At 34.3% G+C, this 21,348-nt stretch overlaps 2 long non-coding RNA genes across 2 annotated transcripts; both read left to right on the top strand.

Moving 5' to 3' along the window:
- Window positions 1-2,785: 2,785 nt before the first annotated feature.
- LOC140334565 (uncharacterized) lies at window positions 2,786-8,173 on the top strand. The gene is made up of 4 exons (XR_011921597.1): window positions 2,786-2,837; window positions 4,342-4,370; window positions 6,089-6,302; window positions 7,684-8,173. It is a non-coding gene; the product is annotated as an uncharacterized lncRNA (long non-coding RNA).
- A 5,978-nt stretch (window positions 8,174-14,151) lies between these two features.
- LOC140334564 (uncharacterized) lies at window positions 14,152-17,987 on the top strand. Its single transcript, XR_011921596.1, has 4 exons — window positions 14,152-14,223; window positions 15,375-15,400; window positions 16,256-16,462; window positions 17,788-17,987. It is a non-coding gene; the product is annotated as an uncharacterized lncRNA (long non-coding RNA).
- The last annotated feature ends 3,361 nt before the right edge of the window (window positions 17,988-21,348 follow it).

The raw sequence follows: 21,348 nt of genomic DNA, 5'->3' as shown, positions 1-21,348 counted from the left end.
GCTCTGTGATTGGCTGGGGAAAGGAAAATCCTGAAGAGGCTTGAGCTGTCATCGGGGTTTACCTTTCCTCAGCCAATCTCAGAGCTGATGAATGGGGAGACTTGTACTCATTTAGCCTCTAGTGCCCGGGGATCCCGCACTGACAGGAGGATTCCTAGGGCTGTGCAGCCGTGGAAATCATCATGTCATTGTGGGATAACCTGTAAAATAATAAAAGTTAGTTACACAAATCACACACATTCAATAAACACGAATCCTGTGTTTTTCGGGTCAGGTCTATCCAAATTTGAACAGCCATATTCGGGTCGAATATAAGGACAACACAAATTCGAACACCAACACTAGTGAAGAGACACACGATCCTCTGCATCTCCCTCTGCCAGCTTTACCTTCCAGTGAAAGTTCTGAATATTTAATAGACAGAATAGAGCATGAAATATGACTTTCTATGGGTCATATGTGAAAATTAGATAACATATATGCTGACAAAAGGGGTGAGGTTTTTATTTGAAATTTGTTTTTATGGCCATAAAACCTTTTGTGTATATTCTTAAAAGGAATATATAAGTTTAAGAAACTATTTTAATATTGGCAGTTTTGCTAAAGAATTGCTTAGATTTTTAAAAACACCTACGCTGAAAGCCACTATATCATACTTACAGATGAGTCAGAGTAAACAAGTACAGCGTGCATAATGACAATTGCTCTGGTAATTTATTGGGCTGCCTCTGATCTTAAACCCAACCTGTGGTTTGACTATTTTCCATGTATCACCACACGTGAGCATATATTTACCTTTCCTTTGTTGTAACACACTCCATGAGACAGCAGGTGGAGCATACGATTCATCTTTACATGTTTAACAGCGGATTATTACCACTTTGCTGGAAATGAGTGAAGTACTTTGGTAATCCCAAGGAAAATAGGTACAGAAAAGTCAATTTAAGTGTTGCTAAGCCTGAAGTCATATGGTAAATCAGTTTAAGAAAAAAAAGGCTTTCTAGCAATCTTGTTTTAAAACACATATATTTATTTTGAAAACATTTGCCCTAGGTTTAACATAGATCTACTATGCTAATACCCTGGCTAGACACAGTAAATCCTATATTAACTTGGTATATATTGAACCCGTGTTATAGATGGCACATGGGGTTCTTTGAGACTTCAATTGGTACCCAAGTGTCTGTTGAATTGTTTCGTAAGACGTTAGATGTAGATGACCAGATTTGGTCCAGAGTTTTCTAGGGATTTGTTAAGCAATGGGCAGATTGTGTCTCTCTATCTTTTTGGCTATCTGTAAAGGTGGCATTCTTCCCACTGGCTACCAATGTAAGAGGCATTCTTCCTACTGACCGCTCACTAATATACTGTGAGCTGGGGATATAGTAATTATAGTAGATATTCCCTGAAAACCTGATAAGTAATTTCAAGGGGTCCCCCCATGTTATAAAGTTTGAGAAATACTGGCCAAACCCTTGAAACCCTTTGTGCCATAAATTCAGAAAAAAAGGTAAATTTGAACATACTTATTACAGAGGACAAGATAACTTTTCTGCCGTGCAAGGAGAGCCATTACTTTTGTGTTTTGTTTGCCTTTTGGAAAATAAAAGTCTTTTGCTCTATGACTATACAGCTGCTGCAGTGATCTCTGACCCCCTGAACTTTGCACAGCATATATAACTAATTTAAGGGCTCTTCGTTTTATAGTCACCTAGGACAAAAGTTATAGAAATTATGGCTGTATAATTATTTACTTTTTTAATTACAGTATATTATATATAGTATTTTATAATTTTCTAAAGGAAAGGTGCCTTAGATGAAGATAAATTAACCATTTTATCTCTCTTACATTTAAACCCCTTAAAGCCCTTTTGAATCAGTATGTACAATACTTTTGATAAGATTGTTTTGTAAATGTAGGCATAATCGATGTAACAAGTAAAAAACAGTTTTTTTTTTCTATTTTGACCAGTTTTAAAATAAAAGTCATTTTACTAAAAATTAACTTTTATATTTACTTTAAATACAAAGGATACATTTTTGTTATATTTTGGTATTGTTTATTGTTATAATATCATTTGTGTTGTATCAAAAATTATATTTTTTGCTACAAAGTTTGCAAAAGTCAAATGGAAAAACAGGTGTTTTTTATTTCAATTTTGTGTATTTTCTTGATAAGCAACACTGAAAAGTACACACAAAACAGGTGAAAAAAACAATGCATAAAAATACAAATTACTTACCATTCCCTATGTAACCTGAATGTTCACTTTACAAAGTCAACAACCTTATTCTTTTAGTAAAGAAATCTTTAACTGTATTTACTTCAATTATTCAATTGCATATAAAAACATTTTTTGCTTTTTTCCCTTTAATTGTGTATTTATTTCTATGCATTATTTAAAGTGAAAACCGGACATTTTCTACTCCTCTGTTTTCTACATTCTATATTCTCTATGAATACCGTTCCCTCCCACCTCTCACACACACCCGCATAATTTGTCTCATGGACGGCATGTTTTAGGTTTATGTTTATATCTACTACTAAAAGCTTTGTGTGTTTAAAGGGTGCGTGTAAAACTGGTAAAACCAATAAATGCTATTTTCTACATTCTCCTACTTTGCTGTTATTGGTAAACTTTGTTCACAGTAACACACAAGGGGGGAGTGTTTTGTTAACATATTGAAGAAAATACAATAATGGAATCCCCTGTCGTCACTTGTTTTGGTCTGTTTTTTTTTTTGCCCCTCCTATTGCCCATCTTTCCTTTAAATAAAACATTGTCATCCCATTGCCAAGTCATCATAGGATCTCGACTGGTCAATTCTACACAGAGGTATGGTCTTTTGTTCATGTTCTGTGTTGACTTTCAGGTGTTTTTCATTGTGTTTGCATTTGCAAGGCTCAAGAAAGTAATAGTGGACATACACTATTTGATTTTTGCATGATCAGGTAAAGGAATACTTTACTATCAGTTGGAGCCACCACCACAGGGTTTGTACCCATCACTGCAGTACAAAGCCATGCAGTTGTCAATTACTCACTTTTTATCAGATATCAGCTTTTTTTTTATCAAGTATCAATATAGAATAATCCAGATTTGCATTCCCTTTCATGTTTAATTAAATTTACTATGGAAACTATAAAAATATCTAATCTGTATGACTGGGCTTGGAGGTTTGTTGTACTGGTAGTTTTAAAAACCTATAAAAAGCTTTTGTAAGAATAAAAGATCTCTGTTGCAAAAAATATGATATAATGTTATCTGTAAGTGATTTGCAGGGTAGAAAGTTTACAAGTGGGTGAGAAGATTTTTAACAGGAAAGAATTACACAGTCTCCCCTGTTTTAAAGAAATCTGCTGTTAGCACTTTTTTAAACTGTTTTAGCTGTAACTGTATGTTTGTTTGTAGCTAGACAGTGATGGAAAATACTCTAAATATGTGTAATTTGTGCGTGTGCATAATGTAGGTTTGTGTATGTTCATCCAAAACTTTTGGTTCAGTTACAACTAAGCGCTAGATTTTTTTCACTGAAGAATCATTCTGATCACCTTGCAAATAAATCTAACATTAGTACAGATGTCCCACAGTGTCATTTAGTAATCCACTTTGGTGGATCACTAAATGACCAACTGCTAATGAGAACTATTGTAGTCCTGGCAGTGGAAACATGCTGATCACCCTCTCCCCCATTCTTTTCTATACTGCAGAACCGTTTGCTTGAGTGGCGCATTAGCTGAGCGGCCTGTCTGTAGAGCATTGTTTGTTCCTTCTGTTGCCCAAAATAATTACTAATGATAGTTTTAAGGGACAACTATTGGGATCCAGTAACTTTTTTGTTTTTGTACCCCAAGTCCCCCTCACCCTTATCTTAAGTTTACCATACACAATACAATACATTCTGACTGTACAATCTACTTTAGATTTACCAAAACTATGTAATATGAGGATCTATGTGACCTATCCAATTAATTTGCATCCAGTTAGGCGGACCCCTGCCCTTTATAGTTGTTGATGGATATAAAGGAGATTTATTGCTTGCTAGACTAGATAATGCCTGTTCCATGAATTGAATGGAGTATGTAGAGCACATATGAAGGCAAAGCCAGGAAGATTTGGTGGTTAAGTGCCAACAACACAACAGCACAACTGTGCATTGGCTGCACAGCCAATATCTGCCTCCTTTGGAAACCAGCGATTATACGAGTTGGGGTTCCCTATGACACAGCTATACCTAATCAAAGATTCAGTTACCCATTAATTATTTTCAATCTGAATGCCATTTTAAGCCTGTATTTCAATACAGTTTTAACATATTTAACAGTTTTTTTCTCATTAGGTTTGACATCATGCATAAACCACATCCAGGTAAGGATCTTGGTAACCGGCTTGCATACCCCTATTACACATTCTGCAACTATACTTTCCTATTGTTTACTTGAATTCCAGCTTTCCAGTCTAGTGTTTAACACACCACTTCTTACTTTCACTATCTGTATTTCTAACTTAACAATAACCTTTCCATATTAAACAAAGCCTAGTTTAATGACTACTAGCACAGAATGAAAAACATATCACATATGTAAAATACCAAGTTAGTTATGATTGATTTATTTAAAAAATCTTAAGGTAAAAAATAATGAGTACAGTGGAATACATTTCAAACAAAACAATTTCAGTTAGAAATTTTGGCAGGAGTTAGTACAAAGCTTTACCCCCTCAAATTACTTTAATTACTTTCAAAGCAAAGAGAAAAGCCCTTGCAAAGCAAACAGTTAATGCTTACATATAACACTGACTATGCCAATATACTGTGTTTTGAAAAAAATCTTTCTAGAAAAGCTTTTACATCTGAAAAAGCTTTTCCATGAGCTAGAAAATAAACACTAAAAATGTAGCCACACCTCTCTTGTCAGGACAATTTAACTGTAAACAAATCAGTGGAGATTACCCGGAAATATAAATCAGATTATAGTTATCAAACTAACAAGTTTATGGAAAGTATTTAAAGGCTGCTTGACTGGAAAGGTCTCACTTACTATAATGTAGACTTTTTCTATTCAAGACATAAACTCCTACCGGTCGACTTTATCATTTTAAAATGTTATCATGTAAATTTTTTTCTTAAACTTACAAAAATATACATTTTTTGGGACAGTTGATATGAAAAGAGGTTGTCGGATCCCCATTCCAACCCTATACGAAGGAAGTACTTTTCTTCAAAAAATGTACCTAAAGCAGACCAAAATCATGTTTTTTTTCTTTACATAAAAGGGTAGACAACACTTATATCTACATAAAAAAGTATAATTTTAAAGTGAAACACACCTTTTTTTTAAAAAAAGGATGCAGCACAGCCCCTTTAAGTCATGATTGCCACGGCAATCCAGACTTAATGGGAGCACAGAGCCTCCCCGGATACCTACTGTATGCCATGCATCCCAGCAGGCTCTTGGCTGCTCCTGTGCATACATGAGATCGAAAATTTTTTTCACTAAGGAGAAAGAGATGCCGATTTTACACATGTGCAGTAAGATTGGCTTTCTATTTTTTCCCCTTTGCAGTGGGCTATGTCAACTGATCTCCCACCTGTGTGGTGAGAGGTCAAGTGATGTAGCAAGATGACCGAGAGAAGACTGTAGATGGTGGCACCCAGCGCTTCCTCTATGCTTTAATTGTAGGACGATGGTGGTAGTGGTAGTGGATCGGTGAAAGGTCCATCACCATCGAAGTATCTCCGGGACTAAAGGTAAGTATGATTTTTCTTTTTCTTTAGTTCCGCTTTGATGAAAAAGAGACACTATCACTTTTTCAATGCAGGTGGACAGTGATGGAGTTTTTGTAAAGTACACACTAGGCCCAGTCCACAAGGCCCCTATTTTTCTATCCTTTTTCCACTAAATCTAATAACATGGTACTTTTGAGTATAAAGGAGTACATCACCTGCTCTTTGTATTTCATTAACATTACTTGGAGTGACAGCAGTGAGTTTCGGCTGCTATTTGCAAAATTATTGTTTGAACCCAATAATGTAACATCAATGTTTTTCAATATCTGCAAGCAACAAATACCATGTTCTGTTTCAGAAAAGCACCATGGTCATCCACCAGGTCACCCACACCAAGACCCACACCACCACCCAGGTCATGCTCCACATCATCCTCCAGTTCATCATCCCCCTCCACATGGGCATCATGATCATCATAATCCTGGTACTCACCATCCTCCTGGCCACCACGGACCAGGCCCACATGGCCACCATGACCATCATGGAAAACATTAATCCTTTGCCATGTACAGGTGGGTTTGGTTAAAAATGTAAATAAGGTGATTTCTTTTTAGGCCTTCTATAGAAGATAGTCCTTAGCAACATTAGAATTAGAATTATTGAGTGCTGTAAGGGGAGAACTGTTCTGTTTTTTGGATTAAGGACAAACAGTGTTTATTAATTGTTTGTCATTACAAGTAATATGGCACAGTGTATCAATAAACAACATCACAAAACAGCTTTATTGATGCTAAGTTATAACTAAAATTAATTACAAAAAAAATTGTAAAAGCCTCAGGTTTAAGACTTCTGTAGTTTAACTATTAACAATTTATTTTGACCATTTAAACACAAACCTCTTTTCCAAAACTGTGTTCATTTTCTTTCAGATTAATTAGTATATTGCCCATTGTGCTTATAAACACATCACCAAAGACAATCATCTCTTTTATGGAAATCCTAAAAATATATTAATACACTGCCCCAGAACATTAAGGCAACCTAGGGTGCAAAAACAAATATACATATATATATTTATCATTAATTAAATTTTAAGGTATATTACTTTAAATACAAACTGTTTATCATAAAAACACACAAACAATCAAAAAGTAAACTGAAATTTGTGTGTGGAGATTTGAAATCATTTGTTGGATCAGTTTTCAGTAGCTCTTTGTGGAGAAGTGACCAAAACTGTCTGAGCTTCACTGCAAAATAAATATTGTAGCTGAATTTTTTTTTGCTATGGGTAAATAGATTTTTTGTAAGAACATATTCTGATTAAAGCTGCAGTCATCACCATCATGTGATATTATGATTTAACAGGAGCCTAGTTATTAAATATTAATCATGGCAATGCTAATATTTATAGACAGTAATTGATTCTCCAATTTCCAAAACAATGCTAATAATGTTATACATTTCTTTTGCTGGTGAATTATTAACTTACTGCACACATACCAATGGCTACCTTACTAAAATATATATATAGTGTTAGGCCAGGGCCCAGCAAACGCCAGATACGGCCTAGCCGGTAGTTCGTTCGGGCCTAACGCCCCCTGGCCGATCCAATGTTTTCATGGCAAAAGCAAGCATGCTAAGCATAATGTATGTGATACTATATCACAAATGTATTACCTGTCAAAAGAGTCACAGTACTTATTTTATTATTATTTCTACGCCCTACTCCTACTTTTCTGTTTTATACGTATTGACATTTCAGGGATAATTTTTATTTTCCTCTTGTTGTTCACCAATTTGACCACCTACAAAATATTTCTGCCAAGTAAAACAATGATTGTGATACCATATCTGAATAAAGAAAAAGGAATTTTCTGGTATATTTTACATAAAATTCATACTTATCCTTCATTATTTCTTTCAGTTGACTAGCTTTTCTTTTTTCTATTACAGCATAAATATGCCAGCAAGATGATGAAGATGACTTCAAATATGATTTTACATATCTATAGAAATTAATAACAAGCTGAAGCAAGAAATTAAAGTTTATGTATATATATATATATATATATATATATATTCACTGAGACACAGGTGGTAACTTGACTGTGCTACAATAATATGAAATCCCAGCTCTTCCACAAGACAATCCAGTATAAAGTGTGCAAATGGACTCCCCAAGTTTATACTTTATGAACAAAGCACAGAAACATGTACCATCACATTTCATTTAAAAAAGACACATCTAATTTACTAATATGTATAAAAAAGTTTGTAAAACCTGTGTTTCAAAGCTCTGGCTGATCAAGTATAAGGCAGGACATCCTTATAAACTAAAGAATAACATTATGCAATTTGCTATTTAAACATTTCAGCTATGCATGTATGGACATTACTCACAAACAATGTCTACCTATAAATAAATCATGCCATTCATTTGGCTCAAAATTTGTTTACGTCTTGTTACCTAATGTTATTATTTTTTTACCAGTATTTACTGGTATATAGGCTGACTAAGCTGTCTGGTTTTCTTTCTATATTTAATATTGTATGTATAATTTATCTGAGAAGGTGAGTTTAGGGTTTTATCCCAGACAACCTGAAGCCAATAAAAGTGTTCCCTGATATTTAATTTAAAAATGGGAAGAGATATGTTGCTGGTTGTAAGAAAAAAAACTCCCCATAAAATTCCATACACTGAATAGTATAATTAAAAAAAGTAATACCACCTTGCTTTATTGATAGTCAAAAAATGTATGTTAAGTATTTTTTATTGCATTAATATTTTTTAGGCATCCACAATTTTATATTACCATGCATTTATTTAATAAAACATAAACACATTTTAAAATGTACATGCTGTAGCAAAACATAAGCTGACCTCTTTCATTTATCTACTTCATTTATTGCTCAGCCACGTCAATTATGCGGCTCTGTAAACAACATGCTTTTTTAGTTAAGGTTATCCTGCAAAAAGATAAGCTAAACTGGTGTCTAGAAAAGTATATTTATTTGCAATTTCATACAATATTATAGAAGTAAAGAACTGAATTTGAAGTATTCAGTCAGCGTTTGTTTTTACATCACATTTCAACCAGACAATTTGATCAGACAAATGATGGATAAAAATGCAGATAAGCTGTCAGCCTAATTTGTTTAAGTATATACATCTGCATTTTTCCTTTGCATGCACACATCCAATTGCTTTAGCCTCAGATTGCACAAGAGTAATTTAAAGCAGGTAAAACTGGAAGATGTTACCTGCAAAGCATATGGTGCTAGATATTTATAAAATTGTGTTAAAGTACATCCAAATACACAATCAAAATGTGTGTTACTAAAAACAAACACATAAAATACACTACATAGACATAGACACACAACATAGAAATGGTGGGAAAAGACACAAATTATATATATATTAATATTATTATTATTACACAGTATTTATATAGCACTATCACATTATGCAGTCCTGTACAGAGTCTATAGTCATACACAGGGAGAACGTGCCAACTCCATGCAGATAGTGTCCTGGCCTAATTTCAAACCAAGGACCTAGCGCTGCAAAGAACAAACACTATTTACCAATGAACGGACCATCACACACCGTACATTGGGGTTGATTTACTAAAGGTGGGGTTGATAACTCTATAATGAAGTGTTTCCTAACCATGATTCTATGGAACTCTAAGGTTCCTCCAATGTTGGCTAGGGGTTTTATGAGCAATGAACAGTTAGTACATTCCAGGTCGGTTTACCTGACACCAATGATCTTTTTGGCTATATGTAAGGGTGACATTTTTCCCTCTGGCCAGCAATACAAGAGGCATTTTTGCCACTGACTGCGACAATAATATACTTTCACTGCATTCAGTATGCATATTGCAAATTATCAATTGCATTGAGACAATTAATATTTACTACGTACACAGGCTAAACAATTTTAGTAAAAAACCCCAATCTAACCCCAAACTTTAGCATCCTAAAGTAGACAAAGACTATGTGATTTTCCCAGTCAGTTTGATAGATCAAAATGGATTATAAATGCAATCAATTTTTGAGCAGAATGTCAACATTTATTGGGCAATGATTTTTCCATGGTTGATGGGTTAACCAACACTCTAAAATCAAAACCACTTTTTGTGTCACAACTTTTTTAGGTATACAACTAGGTATATTGGTGAAAACAATTATAATACTGATTAAGTATCAAGCTAGCTAGGATCATTGCAAATCAATTGTAATTGCTGTTTTAATATTGATTGAAAATAACACCAAGAGAAATTAAATTGTGTTGCCTAGCTTTATTATGACATCACCCCAATGGTCAGGGCCAGAATCCCTGGCATTTCTGCGGCTCCCTTTGCTAGTTCTCTTAGTAGTAACATTTCATAACATTATTATTAAACATGATTTATATAGTGCCAGCATATTATGCAGCGCTGTACAATAAATAGGGGTTGCAAATGACAGACAGTGACTTGGGAGGAGGAGAGGACCCTGCCCCAAAGAGCTTACAATCTATGAGGTGGGACAATTAACACACAATAGGAAGGGATATATGCAGTTGTAGGATGTAATGAGGATTTCAAAAGACAGAAGAAGACGGGCAGGCAAGTTTGAATAAATGGGTTTTGAGTGCTCTTTTAAATGAGCAGAAAGTAGGATCAAGCCGAATAGGATGAGTAAGACCATTCCAGAGAGTTGGGGCAGCTCTGGAGAAGTCTTGTATCCGTGTGTGTGATAAGGTTATCAGTGAGGAAGTCAGTTGTAGGTCATCAGAGGAGTGGAGAGAGCGGCAGGGGGAGTACTTTTTACCAGGTCAGAAAGGTAAGTGGGACAATAACTGTGTAGGGATTTGAAGGCAAAGCACAGGAGCTTGAATTTGATTCTAAGGTGAAATGGAAGCCAATGAAGAGAACTACAGAGGTGTTTGGTGATCTCTCGGGACAGGTAGGGGTGGATTTTGAAATGTTGTGCAGGTGAAAGTGACAGGACCTGGAAAAGTCATGAATATAAATAACATAACATCTTTTTGTCAGCGTCGGTCATTAATAAGGCCTTTGCGTGGCTTCACTGTAGTCTGGACCAAGGAACAATGATAAGTATTGCTTATTACTAATTAAAGGATTTTAGAAAATCTCAAAATGCAACTGAAATTTTCTAGAGTTTCTTATTAAGCTGGTAATGAGATTCTGCTTTTGCATTAAGCTGCTAATGAGATACATATATTTAAATGTTTAGTTAATCTAGGTGGTAATATTAGAGGAATCATAAATGCATTCATTTTAATTATCACTAGCTAAAACAAACAGGACCTTGGTTTGATCTCCATTGAGTCAGATAGGTTTAGGTGATTGTATTGGTTAAATTTAATAAACATGTTTTTTTTTTCAACCTAGATATGTAGCCAGTAATAATCTGAGAGATGCCTTCAGCCACATCATCTATTATCATAAATGGACTATTTACAAAGAATAAATAAACCTGAGTTTCCTCCAAAATGTTTTGATGGTGATGGTTTGTATGAAAAGAATCTCTAATTCTTTAATCAGTCCTGTCTGTTTCATGTGATTGTGGTCACATGTCTTGTAGCTCGTTTTATTACCATCATCATATGAAGTAGCAAATGCCAGATACATAAATCATTATATCTAACTACTGTATTGCTTGGCATATTGCCCATTCTGCACCCAAGCCTGAGAAAGGGTGTAATATCTATTCCTTTTTATGTTTTAAAGAGTGCTGCTCATCTTGCCTTCACACTGCAGATTTTATGTGACCTACCTATACCATGGCGTAGTGCATCCTAAATTTTCCATAGGCCATGCTCTCTAACTAGTTTTTCAATCTCTACCTAAAATACAGTATGACAGCCAAAGCACATCTATCAATCAACAACAACCCAGTTACTGTATTTGATCACACGTTTTAAATGTTATTTACTAAACGGATTTTGGTTTAACACTAGTACTTTTTCACATTTTAAAAAGATGGATATAGAAATTATTCAATCCCTTGAAAATATTCACATTTCATTTCTCATATCTTTGTGTCTGCCCACACACTTATTTCCACTAAAAGTGTACTCTTCGTCCTTCCATCGAAGATCTCTATAAGCGCATACAGAATGTTCACCTAATATAGTTATACAATAAGCTAGACAAATTTGTACTGATATGGGCAGACTGTGATTATTATCACATCATATATCATCACATATCACAGCTTAACACCCTCACATTGTACCTATGGAGCCTACCCACCACAATCTCCATATCGTACCCCCACTGATCTTCCCCCTTTTTTGTTGTTATAAAATAATTTTTCGTAATAAAAATTACCTGTGCTTACTCAATACAACAACAACCTAAAAACAACTAAAATAAAAAAACCAACAATTCGCAACAAAAATCACTGGGATGGATAAAGAATCACCCCTCCTAAAAAAAACTTGTAAACTCAATCAGGTTTAAGTAATCACCGTCTCCATTGCACACCAAGCTGTGTATTTTGGTTCCACCTTTTTGGTTTTGATTAGTTCAGCATAAAACAGCTCTTCTAGAGTATTTCAGTGGTTGGTAGTGCAACTTAAAGCAAACAATCTACTATGGGTGACAAGACACAAAATATCCAAAAATCTCTGGGATATCCATTCTGTTGACAGGTACAGGTCTAGGTTCTATACCCACTATGAAAGTTGTTTTATCAAATTTTTTGCTATTTTCTTGCTCTTCTGCCTAGACAAACCTTAAGCTAGAAGTATGTCAAGGAGTATGTCACTTTTCCCTTAATTTTATTCTAAGGGCCGATAAAGTACTCACTGAAAGTGTTTTAACAGTACAATTAGTAATACTTGCAATAGCAATTTGTGAATGGTGTCTGGAAATGTGATCTATGGATCACAGGATTAAGGAAATAGCGGTTTATTTACCTTTATTAAAGTACTCACTGACAGTGAGTTTTAACAGTACAATTATTAATACTTAGATTGGAAAAATACCTCTATTGGGAGAGCAATAGCAATTTGTGATTGGTGTCTGGAGATGTGATCTAGATAAAACACAGTATTATGCAAATAGCAGTCGAAAAAAAGCTTTGTGAATTGGGACAACGCTTGTTATTACAATACAGATTACTTTTGTAGTTTAATTTGAACCTTTGTCCTGACTATACACTAAAGTATATACTAATAATATGTTGGGACAAATGTCTGTCCTAATTGCATTTATTAAAATAATGTACCTGTTCCAATTACATATAAATTCATCTTCAGAACAAACCTACAGTTCCTATCTCATATGTAACCCACTGTATATATTCTTAACAAGCCCTCACTCACCTATGTAGCTTTTGGCAAAATGAAGAAATTAATTCTTAAAGTTCACAGGGGCTCTGGAACCTTTGTGTCCCAATAGCCTCCCAGCCTCCTACGTAGTCAGAAAGTTACCAAAAACCCACTTTAGAGATCTTGTTTTATAGGACACCTACAGATGCATGTTGTGACTATGGATGGCCAATTGCATGCAAAAGGAAATGAATGGATATCAGTCTTTTTTAAGTTTTTTAAAACTTTATTGCTGATCTCCCAACTGGCAAAGGTATTCATGCTAATAATTTTAATGGATAACTATGTGATGGAAAATCAAATTTTAGTTATCACAGGAATAGAATTAAGAGGGAAAATCTCCTAATCTGGACACCTGTTCTGTGAACTGTTTAAGAAAGGATTTCCCTTTGCTTTGCTCTAATGTCTGGTTATGTTTATGTGACATTGGTAAGGACAAATCCTTCCAACCATGTAAAGACAATAAGTAAGTAAGATAAAGTACATTGCACACTATCTAGGGGCCTATACAAGATAAAAATAAGATGTGGAGAAGAAGAATAAACCATGTATTAGAACAATTACTAGAGGGTACAGATATAATAAGTTTCATAAACTGTGGCACTAGAAGAAGCAGAAGAAGAGTACTGCCCAATAAAAAAAAAAAACAATTATTGGGTTGTCTATTACATACTATCCAAAACATTAAAAAAAAGTTAGCATTTATTATATTATAATTTAAAAAAAATCATATAATTTGCACCTAAACATATTACTACAAATACCCTGAGTTTACCATGCATTAAAGTTTTAGTGTAAAGTATAACAAGGTTTTCTTTTGCTGGCTTGATTTTGGTCCAGGTGTTTGTCACCTGCAATATGATAATGAAGTGACATGTTGGGTTGTTACTGTTAATGAGCTTACTGAACAAGTGTCTCAGGTATTAGGAATTCCAGGTAGTTTAAAATGGAAAAGAAATTAGGCTGGTAACTAAGAATAACTGTAGAACATAGAATGTCAAATGGAACATGATAAGCAAAAATGGAGTTAGTCATGTTCATTATTATTTATTGTCTCCTCCCCGCGTTATTATTGATATAAAAGTGTCTGTTTCTCTGTGGATAATATTCAAGTTCTTTCTACTGCAAGGAGTCAGCTTCTGGTACGTAAACCATGTTTGTTATCTGATAGTCTTTGTAGAGTATACAATGCTAAAGTGTATATTGTTTTTGTATTGGATAAAGTAGGGAAGGATTGAATGGTATGGTTTTTTTACTGCCGTCTATTTCTGATTGTCATTGAGTCATCCCTAGAGTTCCTTCAGAAATTGCTGGGGGGTTTCTTGAACAATGAGCAGTTTGTTACGTTCAGGTCAGTTTATCAGATTCTAATGATGCTTTTGGCTATCTGTAAGGGTGGCATTCCTCCCACTGGCCAGTAATGTAAGAGGCATTCTCCTTACTGACCACCACACTTATGTACTGTGAGCTGTGGATAAAGTCATTATAGCAGGGATTCCCTGAAGACCAGAAAGTCAGTTTAAGGGGCTCTCCCATGTTTGAAAGGTCAGAAAACACTGCTCTAATAAATTTCAATATAATAGTAAAAGCCAGACAGACATATGATCTCTCCTCAAAACAAATATGGATTTAGATCGCATCACACTCAATGCTGGCAAGAAAATATCTTGTGGAATGATCTTTTCTGTTTGGGATATAATCATTCAACTTTTCATTTTCTTTTTATTGTTTTCAGTCACTGAGGGGAAGCTGTCATCAGCCTAAGCAAGATTCCCAGACATAAAGTCAACTGGGCATAGGGAAATATTTCAAAATCAGCTCAAAATGAGTTATATAGAATTAGAATTTGTGAAAGTCACTGTTTTGATTACTAAAATAGACAGTAAAATAACATTTGTTATAAATGTTATATGGTAAAATAATTTGATTTGACAATGATTTTTAAACTCAGAAACTTTGTTGAGTCCTAATATGCTAGCTTGAGTAAACTCTAATTTATTGATTAGATAATAGCTTGAACGATACATACACTCACTACTTTCAAAAAACAAGCCAGCAAATAACAGCTGTATGTAATTGGTTTCCTTCACGTTTTAACAGTCCTTTTCATATTTTCATATGTTTTAATGGTCAACCGTTTCAACTTTTGCTTCAATAGTTAAACATCATCCATATGTTTAGAAGGGTTTGAGTGTTAAAACCTTCAAGCTATGAGAACAATTATGGGAATTTTTTTAGGGATTATATGCTATGCCTGATATTTTAACTCCATTTATCTCTGTTTATCTTTTAGACCCACAATCATGACTTTATACATAGGTGAGTAACTAGATTCATTATCTCCTAATTTGAATAAATACCTCCTATTTCATTTCTTTATCAGAGGCATTTTAGGTTGTTGATGTGCTCAAATCAGATTTTGAAGCAACAAACTGATATACCTCTGTCACAATGCTTTCTCCTCCTATCATCATATTTCTTGTTATAATCATTCAACTTTATTCAACCTTCAACAAATCTGTATAAAAAAATAAATTAATTGATGTATTATTGTATAAAAAGCTTCATTGATGTGTGCCTTTATATCTGTCTGGATGTCAATTTTAAAGGTGAACTCCAGCCTTGAGGTCTATCTTTAACAGATGTGCGGGCTTCTGTCTTGTACAGAATCTAATGTAGCTTGATTTTACTGTACTCTGTAAAATTCCTATATAATTCATTGATATTAATGCAAATCACATAGAACCTGCCCTATTTCCCAGCATCCTCTAGCTTTTTTCTCCTCAACCTTCTGAAATATCCATGGCCTGCTCTTTTTATATTTTAAAGCAGTTCTTTGAATTATGAATGCTCAGTATTGTTTGTGAGTATTACTTCATGTTCCTTTTTTAGGAAGCTATGTACAACATCCAGCTGACCCCTGTTACCCACCTTGATCTGTCTGCATTGCATAAAGAATCCTCAGTAAACTAGCAATGATGTCACTAAATATATCATGTAAAAAAGCAATACTTGTATTTAATCAATATACCTCATTAGCTTGTTCAAGATAGAGAAAAGGAAAATGCAGAGGGGACAAAAAACAATCACAATAAACTTCAGCTTTAGGTATTATATCATGGGTTCCATATAACAGATACAGCATGTGGCTTAATACTTTCCTTTATTTTTCAGGTGGTAACTTTGGGATTGGGTTTGGTGGTATCAACTATGGTGGGTTCAGGCCTGGTTACTACAGACCCGGTTTGTTTCCTGGAAACGGTTACGGTTACGGTAATGGTTATGGTCGAAGGTATGGATGGAATGGAGGCTGGAACCGATATGGATATGGCCCCCACAGATATCCTAGATATGGCTATTGGTGGTGACATGGGAGTGAATGTAAGTTGAAATACTGAGTATTAAAACAAATCCTTTTCACAGGTTATAGCCAAGCATGTAAATATAATGTTTCTTTGGTTGCAATGAAAACAGCATATTTTGCCAGTCTAAAACAGAAAGATGCTTCTATGAACAACATATGCAAAACTGGCATTCACTCAGTGATCAGATTTTAATGAAGTAAATGCAAAATACATTTACTTTTGTTTTATTAGATATGTTAGTTTTAGGTATATTTTAGGGCAAAAATAAAAAACACTTTCATTTCAATAGATGCAAATCTTTGTATGTTTAATTCCTTTAAGAATCTGTTCTGCCCAAGCCTGGTGCGGGCTGACAACTCATTTTTATTTACATTTTTTCAGGCAGTGTAGTGTCAGCCCTGTGCTGTTTGTTTGCTACACTATTCAGACCAACTCTCATAACTCCACAACATAAAGGTTAATTACGTTGTGAAGAAATGGTGGGCATATTATGAATTACACGCTTTAAAACATGTACACGGCGCCTCTGCTGCACGCCGTGCTTTACCTCCATCCACTAATGCCAACCTTCAGATCAAACTGGTGTCACTTTTAGTGCACCCGTTTCTCTATTACATCTCTTCATCATTTGCAAGATGAAATCTGACTATACAAAGTGTTTTACCAAGTCCCATAAGAAAGTCTAAGTAGGCAAAACACATCTTGACACAAGATTTATTATTACCTATATATAGAAAATCCAATTATTGTCTAGTGAAAGCTCTGTTTTTTCCCCCCTCTAAGCTGTCTTTGGTGGGGAGAACCAGCGCCTTTGTAAATATTGTAATTGTATGCATAGGAAAGACAATAATTCTTTTTGAAACTGTTTATTTAATACATTTCACTGCTATTGAAACACCCTGGCTTTTTTTTCATTCTTTATTTCAACCTACAATTATATATATCGGGGTATAATAGCCTAATTTTGTATGGAGATGTTCGATTAGCACCCCTCGCAATACTCTTTGAAACAACACAGGTATTGTGCAGAAGACACTGGGCAGTTTTGTATTTTTGACACAATCAAGGTGCAAATAAAAGAGATTTATTGTTAAGATTTACAAACACTTTAAGGGTTGTGAATAAGGAAAACATTTCACAGTTTTTTACTATTTAACCTAATACCAGTGTAAATAAACCTGTACCTCTACCAGTCCTAAATACATTTGTCCCATCTCAGATCCATTACAATTAAAACAGAATACCTAAACTCCAGCTTGGGATGTTGTTGCTTAATTCCATATATCATTCTATTATATGTCCTAACCTAGATTTCATGTTTCATTTTATTTTTTTTTGCAGTATTGCCTTGGAAGTCACATGGATAATTAATTGATATTGAAAACTGCACAATTCTTCTGCCGCATGCTATAAAATGCTTTCATAAAAGTGATGTTTCATCTGATGAAATACCGGGCCAAATTTTGTTTTTCCTTGTGCAACATGTACGAATGATAATGCAAATACTAGCAATAATAGAAATAAAAAATAAATGAAACAAACATCTATGTGTATGTGCTGTGTAACTATTTCAGTGTCAGTGTTAGGGAACAGATATATCTAGATGTGCATTTCAATATGTGTAATAATCATTAGTTTATAGGAATACATCTACAGCCAGCATAGCTTTTAAAGTGCCATACTTACAGGGTTTTCCTGGAGCAATCACTACACTTGCTTCCCTTCTGTAAAGACAGGCAGTATGTGTAAAATGCTTGTGCATAACAAAATATGTTGTAATCAAGTGATTGGTAAGTCAACTATGGCTGAGTTTGGGTGCAGTATATCAGTGTTTTTCAACATTTTGTGAGCCACGGCACATTTTTTACATTGAAAAAATCTTTCCACACACTACAAACCAAAAATGTTACAAAATGACACTCTGTAGCTTAACAGAGTATATATAATGACAATATAATTTCTCAACTTATTTATACTCACTCAGTGTAAAACCTGGGCCTGTTTAGAAGACTTGGATCAGGGGTGCCCATATTTTTTTTTGCTTGCGAGCTACTTTTAAAATGACCAAGTCAACATGATCTTCCAACAATAAAAATGCTAAACATATATATACTTATATATATACTGAGTATACTTTATATTTAAAACATACCGTATATTGTTTACCTTGCAAAACAGCCTGAGCATGTATGGCACTATACAATTTTTTATTTCTTTTATTTTAGTTCCGCTTTAAAATGATCAACAAACCTGGAGATTCCCAAATTTAATTCAACAAAATTACACCTGCCACATCCTGAAATGAACAAATAATAGAAAAAGAAAAGGTGGAGGACTTTAAATGCGGTATATATATATATATATATATATATACACATATGACTATGTTACAGAGTAACTAACAGTTGTAAAATTCAGTAACATTGAAAATTCTTTAATATAAAAATTAAAAACAAACATTAACACAATAAAAAATGCAAACCAAATATGAATGAATTATCCTCTGTATAATTCATGAGGATAAATTATGCATATGTGGTTTGCATGTTTTGTTGTGTTATCGTTTGTTTTTAATTTTTATATTAAAGAATTTTTAATGTTACTGGTATTGTTGAATTTTACAACTGTTAATTAGTCGGTAACATAGTCATATGTAAATGTATAAATATATATAATATATATATATATATATATATATATACTGCATTTAAAGTCCCTCACCTTTCCTTTTTTATTATTAGTAACACAGGACTTACTTAAAAGCTGCTAAGCTTTAAATAATAGAGTGCAACACATTTTGTGCAAACTATGTCATATTTTATTAGGTATATTTTTGCACTCTTCATTCTTGTCTGTTAATAGAATGTAAATCTCTATAATATTTAGTTATATTCTGGAATGGTGCATGGTTTTTCCAGTACCTAGTAACATGTTATACTCAATTATTGATCTGAGTAAAAATGCTAAAAAAAATGAGGCAGCTTTGTCAAATATTTGTCAAGTGACATCTAGCAGCCTCTTCACAAAAAAAAAGTGTATAATTGGATCCCCTGAAAGTTAGAATCTTAACAACCACTAGAAATCAAGATACTGGATACAGGGAAAGAAACAAGTATATGCCTTCAATTTATAAGAATATACATAAAAAAGTTCTAGCTAAGGTGCATTATGACTCGCCCAACAAGAGAGAGATATAGCAGGCTCTGTATTCCTTTGTCACACTACGGGTCCTGTGCTACCACAAGTGCGGAACTATGGCAAGCCTTACTGACATGGGTGGGCAGAGCCAGAACTGAGCCAGGGCTCCGCGATCGACTCGCATAGTCATGGCGATCCACCCCTGACATGGATAATTTCCCACGGCACAGCTGGTTGAAAATCACTCCAGTATATAATAAAGACAAACAGGATGCATATGCTTGCATTGAATGCAAATACTATCATTTTCTCATGCAAAAAAAAAAAAAAAAAAGCTGCTCCATACTTTAATACCTTTGTACTAATTGACATCACAAGACAAAATAATTTTGGGTGATGCCAGCAGTCAATTGACCACCAAGAGACCTGTCCATGAAAGCAAAGCCCCCCCTTTACCTTCTAAGTGTCTAAACAAGGTGACCAATAGGCTTGTAAATTCAATTGTTCTAAAATATTCCTGTGTACAATCTCAGGACCTAAAATCCAAACTAAACATAATGTTCTGTTTAGTTAGAATGCTAGCTCAGGAGAGGAGGTACAGTGGTTCGCACTATTCTTTATTATTCCCCAAGATAAGTTTACCACTCATGTAGTATTTAAACAAGTCTTGGAAGTCACACGTATTTTAATGTCATGTTCAAAACAACGTACTATAAAAATCTTTACAAAACTTGACGTCTCTTCTGCTTGCCAAATGAAGATTTTCCATGAACAATGTTTATGAAACTAATACAAAAATAATTGTGAAAATAGCAGCAATAATACAAAACAAATCATAAAAGTCACAGTATATGTGCTGTGTTGTTTAACTAAGAAAGCTCAGAGATCGCTTCTTGCCTTCTACATGTATGATAATTATTAGCTTATAGTCATACATTTTCCCTCCAAAATGTTTTGATAGTAATGGTTTGTATGAAAAGAATCTCTAATTCTTTAATCAGTCCTGTCTGTTTCATGTGAATGTGGTCACATGTCTTGTAGCTCGTTTTATTACCAGCATCATGTGAAGTAGCAAATGCCGGATACAAGAATCATTATATCTAACTACTGTATTGCTTGGCATATTGCCCATTCTGCACCCAAGCCTGAGAAAGGGTGTAGTATCTATTTCCATTTTATGTTTTAAAGAATGCTGCTCATCTTGCTTTCACACTGCAGATTTCATGTGACCTACCTATACCATGGCGTAGTGCATCCTAAATTTTCCATAAGCCATTCCCTCTAACTAGTTTTTGAATCTCCAACTACCTAAAATACAGTATGACAGCCAAAGCACATCTATCAATCAACAACAACTCAGTTACTGTATTTGATCACACGTTTTAAATGTTATTTACCAAACAGATTTTGGTTTAACACTAGTACTTTTTCACATTTAAAAAGATGGATATAGAAAATGTATCAATCCCTTGAAAATATTCAAATTTCATTTCCCATATCTGTGTCTGCCCACACACTTATTTCCACTAAAAGTGTACTCTTCCTACTTCTATAGAAGATCTCTATAGGCGCATACAGAATGGTCACCTAATGGAGTATCTCACTACATTGTTACACAATAACCTAGACAAATTTGTACTGATATGAGCAGACTGAGATCATTACTATTGAGCCTACTCACCACAACCTTCAAATTGTTCCCCCACTGGCCTCCCCCTTCTCATTGTTGTTAAAAAATTATTTGTTTATTAAAAAAATAACTTT

The sequence above is a fragment of the Pyxicephalus adspersus genome, chromosome 7 (assembly GCF_032062135.1).
Source record: "Pyxicephalus adspersus chromosome 7, UCB_Pads_2.0, whole genome shotgun sequence".
NCBI classification, from domain to species: Eukaryota; Metazoa; Chordata; class Amphibia; order Anura; family Pyxicephalidae; genus Pyxicephalus; species Pyxicephalus adspersus.
The sequence above is the reverse complement of the archived record's forward strand: the minus strand, read 5'-3'. Positions and strand labels throughout refer to the sequence as shown.